Consider the following 7,076-nt stretch of genomic DNA (forward strand, 5'->3'; position numbering starts at 1 on the left):
GACACAAGGAATTCTTGTTGGGTCTGTTGGGTCAGGACAGATCTGGTGGCCTGAGACCAGGAGTGCCACGTTGCATCAGAGGGGAAGGTTTGGGGCACATTATTTAGACTGGTGTTCTTACTGGGATTTAAGGAAATGTATGAGCTGTCCTTGTCTGGCAGGGGGATGACCTGTCAGGGCTTTGCTGTCCTCCAAGTGCCTTCCTAGGCATGATGGGGCTGTCCCAACCTGCACACCCCATGAGCTCAGTCCTTGTCTGAGGTACAGACAATTTGGCTATCTCCTTGTGATGAGCCAGAGCTGGGGCTTTGCCCTTTTCAAATCTGCTCTCAGGAACACTCCTTAAAAAGGAGCACAAATTAAACTTAATTTGATGTCCTTAAAAATAGCATCTCAGCCAGTGCTGGCTCGGAAGGAGGGCAGATTATTTGCTTGATATTCAGCACCATTTCATCTGGTCTCTGTGCTATTAAGCCTCTTAAATTTTTCAGGCTCAGGCTGTCTCCTGGATGCTGTGAGGACTGTGGGGGAAGTTTCCCTCATGCCATGTTGGGAATAAGACCCTTTGCTCCTCTCTGGAGTGCCTGTCTCTGGTGTCATTGCACTAGATGGAGTGACCCCAATGCATCAGCAGAATATGGGCAACTTTGCTGTAGATCTTGCTGGTGTGAGTTTTTTTCATCCATGGTTTGTTTTTGACCAAAAGTATGAAACACAAGATCTATTCCCCTCCCCCACATCTAATGCCACTTATCAGGGTATTCACCCATCAGTGGGGGATGCTGTTGTTAGTCACAGGCCTTTATTACAGGCCCTGCAATCACTTCTTTTATAATAACCTGCAAGTGTTCTTCAGCTTTATGAAAATTTCAGCAAAACCTGTCAGCTGAAAGCAGCGGTTTATGGATGAAAACCTTCACCCCCATTGCAGTGTTTCACCTCTCAGGGTGGGACCACAATAGGGTAATTGCACATCACCTTGTTAGAAGGTACAATGGTGGATAAATATACTCTGGGACTTGGAACCGCATCAAGGGGATCCTGTCTACATAATGAAGTATTAGTGCATATGCAGAGGGTTTGTCACTAATGTTTTTGCTTCACAGTATGGATTTTTGGTTTTTAATCTTTAATGTGTGCTTGGGGAGGAGGTGGTTGGGTACATGCTGCAGCACTTTCGCTAATGAAGGTTGTGTGAGACCCTTGTCACTGTCCAGAGAAAAGGACCAGATAGGGTTGAAATGGGAAGCAGGAGTGGAAGAGAGGACTTTTGACCTGAGATTGGAGTGTTAAGGACTAAACCTGTCTTGTGAAAGCAAATGAGAAAACCCCTAGTTCTTAAAAACAAGCTTTAGGATATAGAATCATAGAATCACAGAATAGTTTGGGTTGGAAGGACTTTAAAGCTCATACAGTTCCACCCCCTGCCCTGGGCAGGGACACCTTCCACCAGCCCAGGCTGCTCCAAGCCCCATCCAACCTGGGCTGGACCACTCCCAGGGATGGAGCAGCCACAGCTTCTCCAGGCAACCTGTGCCAGTGCCTCAGCACCCTCACAGCCAGGAATTCGTCCCCAGTATCCCATCTGTCCCTGCCCTCTGGCACTGGGAAGCCATTCCCCTTGTCCTGTCCCTCCAGACCCTTGTCCAAAGTCCTTCTCCAGGAGGGAGATGTTTATTTTTGGAGTTTTTTAAACAGCTTTGAAATCTCATGAGTGGAAGGTGTTGTAGAAATATTAAGGTTGAAGGCACCTTCTGGAGCTTATTTGGTCCTACCTCCAGTTATGTCCTTAGTCTGCCCAGGAAGCTTTATAATCAACATGGACTGTGACCTATGTCCTCTGCTAAGTGTCCATGGAGTCCTTGAAGAGCCCGTGTCCTGTTTCCTGCACTGGAGTATCACCTGCCCAGAGCTTTTAGGAACTCTTGATTTTGCTTTGGCCTAAAAAAATGCAAGAGGAACAGCAAGAGGTCATGTCTCATGCACAGAAATGACCTTGGCCAGAACCTAAGACCACCATGGTGGCGTGACACTGATGTACTCTAGTGCAAATTGGTGAGCCTGAAGAGGTGGCGAAGGGGAAAAGGGCATCCAGGGCAACCTCCCTGCTAGTGAGCTGTGAGGTGTGAATGGAATCATTATGAGGCCAAAGCAGGTGGTGATAAATAATTTGATATAAGAACAGAGCTCTTGATGAGAGCAAGCTGATGAATCTAGGTGACTGTAGAGCCTATCAGAAAAAAATTAGTTTGGAGGATGTCTTCTGCAAAACCAGTTGTGGGAAGATTGTTTGGATGTCTGGAATGGATTTAGGGTATGGTTGCACTTGCTGTGGGGGGAATTACTTTGGTGGAGGAGACAACAGGCTCCTTAGGAAGACTTTGAAGTCTTCAAGGTCTGAGAGAACAAGTGAAAAGACTCTCAGTCTCTGGAGAGGAGCAGCCAGTTGGGGTTGGTTTTTCAAGAGACTTAAATTATCCTCTGAATAGACTAAAAGCTCTGTAAGAAATGCGATCAAGTGTCTCTGTCAAAGCTGGATGACCTGCCCAGCTTTTCAGGCTGAAACTACTTGCCCTGTGGAAGTGCTGCATGTCTTCTATATGCTTTCCAAGTGCCTTGGACAATGCTCTCAGACACATAGTAGGATTGTGGGGGGTGACCTGTGCAGGGCGAGGTGTTGCACTCAGTTATTCTTGCCTGTCCTTTCCAAGGCAGGATAGTCTGTGATTCTATTTGTGAGTAGAATCACGAAATCACAGAAACACAGAGTCAGTCAGGTTGGAAGGGACCACAGTGGGTCATCTGGTCCAACCTCCTGCTCAGGCAGGGTCAGTCCAGAGCACATAGCACAGGGTTGTGTCCAGACAGCTCTTGAACACCTCTAGTGAGGGAGAATCTATGACCTCTCTCAGCAATCTGTTCCAGTGCTCAGTGACTCAGATGGTGAAGAAGTTCCTCCTGGTATTCTGTGCATCAGGTTTTGCTGTTACCTCTTCTTTTATTGGTTTCCACCACTGAGAAGAGCCTGATCCATCCTCTTGGCACCCCCTTTAGATACGTAAATACATAAGTATATAATGACTGAGTACAGTCAGAGGTTGCTGTGGATGCCCAGGTTTCTCTGTAAGGTGTGCTGCTACCTCATTGCTTTCTTGCTTTTGGCAGTGCTGTTGAGATGGGAGTAGAAATGAAAAAATTAAGGAGAAGAAAAGATTTCCATTAGTATGAAGTGCATCCAAAAGGATTCAGTCAATAAGGGGCTGTTGGGAGTGATTCATGTGTCAATCATGAGAGTTGTTAGGGACCTTAGTGAAATTCTTTCTGCTGAGGAGCTGCCTGACTCTGAGGCTGCTGAAAGGGGATATGTCTCACCTACCCTAACAACTCCCTCATGTTTGAACTCACCTTGATTTCTCTCATTCTGGGACTCTTTTGTGGCTCCATTTTGTGTTTTATGGCACGTTGCCATCATGTTCTGCTGCTGGCGTGCCAAATGCTTTTTCTAACGCTGTTCAAAATATGCTCTTTAACCTTTCCTGTGTCCTTCTGTCAAGTGCCAGAAACACTGAAGCCTCCTTCTAGCCGACTGGTTTTCAATCCCACTTGTCTCCGCGCATCGCTGCAAACTTGGGTATCTGAGCAAATGTGTTTTCCTTGTCTGGACTCGTTAGTTTTTTGAACATCAGAAATCAGCACATTGCCTTCCTGTGCTGCCCTGTCCTGTCCGGAGGGATTTCTGCTCCACGAGCAGATATGTGGGGGTTGGACCTCTGGGCTTTCCTTTCAGGCCGACCGCGCGATCTGACGGCAGAATAACCTCCCCTACGTCACGCTGTCAGCTTTGATGACTTTTAAGTCAGGCACATCACTTGCAGTGGAACATGTCTCTGGAGTGGAGAGGAAGCCTCTTTTCAGGCTTTAACTCATGTTGGAGTGATAAGGGCAAAAGAAAGAAGATGTAAATAGTTCCCGCTGTGTTTTCTGAGAGTTGGCTTTTAGATCGTTAGGTTTGAATCCTAGAACAGTTTGGGTTGGAAGGGGCCTTAAAGCTCATCTTGTTACACTCCCTTCCATGGGCAGGGGTCTCCCTGCCCATGACCACTAGATCAGGTTACCCCAAGCCCTGTCCAGCCTGGCCTGGAACACTTCCAGGAGTGGAGCAGCCACAGCTTTTCTGAGCAAATTGTGCCAGTGCCTCACCACCCTCAGAGGGAAGAATTCCTTCCCAACATCCCATCTGTCCCTGCCCTCTGGCAGTGGGAAACCATTCCCCCTTGTCCTGTCCCTCCAGGGCCTTGTCCACATTTCCTCTCCAGCTCTCTTGGAGTCTCTTCCTAATATCCAAATCTACCTGCTCCAGCTTAAAGCCATTGACCTTTGTTGTTTTAATGCAGCTAATTGTAATTCTATTGGAGGTGGTGGTGGAGGAAATCTCAGACTTCAGTCCACACAGCTCCAGGCATCTCAGAGAATTATAGAATCATCCAGGCTGGAAGAGACCTTTAAGATCATCAAGTCTAACCACTAACCTCGCACTTCCCTGTAACCCCTAGACCTTGTAGCTTCTTAGCTGGGTGGTAGTTGTGGTGGGTTCTTGGCTTTCAGGGGTGCCAAAGGGGTGTACTTGTGCCTGGGAGCTGACCCTGGCTGATCTGGGTGGGTTTGATTTCAGTTGCAGTGACTCCTGGCAGCTCAGGGGACAGTGTGTAGAGAGGGGAAGTGACAGTGGCCAGGATTATGGCTGATTTTATGCAGTGACAGGTAGAGGCACAGTGAGGACAGACGAGCAGTAGCAGTGACCTTGTGCAGTGCCTGGTCTTGAGTTTTGCCCCGTTTAAAGATTCCATACAAAACTTGCAAGACAGTGACTTTTCCTCTTCCCCATCCCCTAAAAAAGAGATGAGATAGTCTCTAAATAACCTTCTCAGTGGCTCTAAAGGCCTTAAACTGCCAAGCTAATACCAAAAGCTGCTATAATAGTGCAGATAATGGCCCTGTTAGGTTTTATCTCCGGAACTTGGTCCCTATCAGGTGCTTCCCAGGCTGCTAAAAATACCCAGGCTGCAGGACAGTGAGCAGGGTATGGCAAAACCCTCTTTCTGGGAGGCAGGAGTGATGCCTTTGAAGTTTAGCTCTGAGATAAGCAGGTTTTTCAGCAAAGTGGATGGCCTAGAAGAGAGCTGGTGCAGGATAAATCTGCTCTCGGCAGCACCTGACAGCTCAGGTGGCTGGAATGCTCCTACTCAGCACCTGTGGCTTAGTCCTGAACAGGAGGCACCTAGTGATAGCTCCAGACAGGATGATCTGTACATATTAATATTAAATAAATCTGATGAAAAGAAACCCATTTGTATTTATATAACTCTGTAGTTTAAGCATGCAAGTCTATCCTGCATAAATAAAATATGTATGTAATTGCATAACTAAGTGCCTTTTAATATTTATGTATGATCTGTGTTATTTCTGTGTGTGTCCATAATTGGCTGCACTTAAAACCTGTAAAATATAAATAAATCTGGGATAGCATGGCTTGCATGAGTGGCTGCTGCATTTAAATCACCCCTGTTAACAGGGAGGGGCAGGAGATGCTTATCCCTGTGCCCACAGCCCTTCTGGTGTGTTTGGGTTTGCTGTTGTGAAATCAAAGGCTGTTCTGGAGCAGCATGAAGAGATATACCTCATCTGTCTCAAAGTTTTGCTTCTTAATTTCCCATTTCCTCTGTCATTTTTCATGTAAAGGTGTATGTGAAGTCCTGATGGATGATCCGGAGCTCTCCCTGACACTGTACAGTTGTTCTGTGGTTTCTAGGCTTTGTCCCATCGAATTTTAAATATTGGCTCAACACTTTTCTTCTGACTCTTTTTCTAACCTAAATAAATGTGTCTCTGTGTCTGTGTCCAGCCACTGCTGTCCCATGGCATGGATGGGGTTGAACCCCATTGGTTGTGGTTTGCAGTCCTCAGGACTAACAGCTTCACTCCTTGTTTCTTTTCCTTTCCTTTAAGCTGGAAAAGCTCAAAATAAGAGAGATGTACTGGTACATGGTTCTTCCCTCAGATGTCCTTACGTTCTTTGGAAGGTTTTGGGGCTTTTGGCCAGTTAGCAGAGAGGAACCTAAACATACCCTAAAAAAAATGAATCTTCATGGGATATATAATGATGAGAGAGTGTTGGAAGTTACAGCCTATTGTTATATGCTGCTATACAGCTGTGTATGCAGCTATACAGCTGCATACACTATATATAACATATAGTTATATGCAGCTATACAGCTTGGAAAATAATCAAACAATCAAAATTTCCCTCGTCTTGGCAGTTGATGGCATTGACTTAATTTCACCATCATTTAGTGGGTTGAAACTGCAGGTGCTGAGGGGGAAGATAAGCTCAAACTCTCTTTGTAAGTGCTGATTTGTGGGAAGTAGCCCATTCTTTTGCTGCATAGGTAGTGCTGTGAGGTGTTCTTTTTAGTCATTGCAGTTGTTTAGTGTTTGTCCATTCTCTGCCCCATCCTACCATGGCAATGTCTTGGGCAATACCAGATTTCTTGGTGTACCACAGCCAAATCCTTTCAAGGACAGGCCCATGTAGGACTTTGCACCCTGACTTTGGTATAAACAAGATGCAGAAGGAGGGCTTGGCATCCAGGACATCCATGGCACAGAAAGTGGGATGTGTGAGAGGAGGACAGGTATGTGGGTCTGAAGTTCCAACTGTGTGTGACTGTATCCCACTTCAATCCTGCTGTGAGGCAGAGATTTTTTAAGACTTAGCATTTTATTGTTAATTGATTTTAATATTTTAACATTTTCATTATATTATCATTATCATTTTAAATTAAATAAACCAGAACTTCCTGCGTGTTGTCTCTGTTTCTGAAAACATTTGTTCATCAAAAGTAGCATTAAAAAAGTAATGTGGGTGCTTGAGCAATTAGAATCACAGAATGTTAAGGTGTTGGAATGGAGCTTAGAGATCATCCAGCCCCAACCCTTGCCCTGGGCAGGGACACCTCCCACCAGAGCAGGTTGCTCAAGGCTCATCCAACCTGGCTGTGAACACTGCCAGGGTTGGG

At 46.0% G+C, this 7,076-nt stretch overlaps 1 protein-coding gene across 1 annotated transcript in view; it reads left to right on the plus strand.

Moving 5' to 3' along the window:
* The window catches only part of LOC103797931 (unconventional myosin-Vb-like), a gene marked incomplete at both ends in the record, with an annotated part of 27,308 nt that overhangs the window by 17,665 nt on the left and 2,567 nt on the right, over positions 1-7,076 (plus strand). The gene's annotated exons all lie outside the window — the stretch shown is intronic.

The sequence above is a fragment of the Acanthisitta chloris genome, unplaced genomic scaffold, assembly GCF_000695815.1.
Source record: "Acanthisitta chloris isolate BGI_N310 unplaced genomic scaffold, ASM69581v1 scaffold18092, whole genome shotgun sequence".
Lineage (NCBI taxonomy): Eukaryota > Metazoa > Chordata > Aves > Passeriformes > Acanthisittidae > Acanthisitta > Acanthisitta chloris.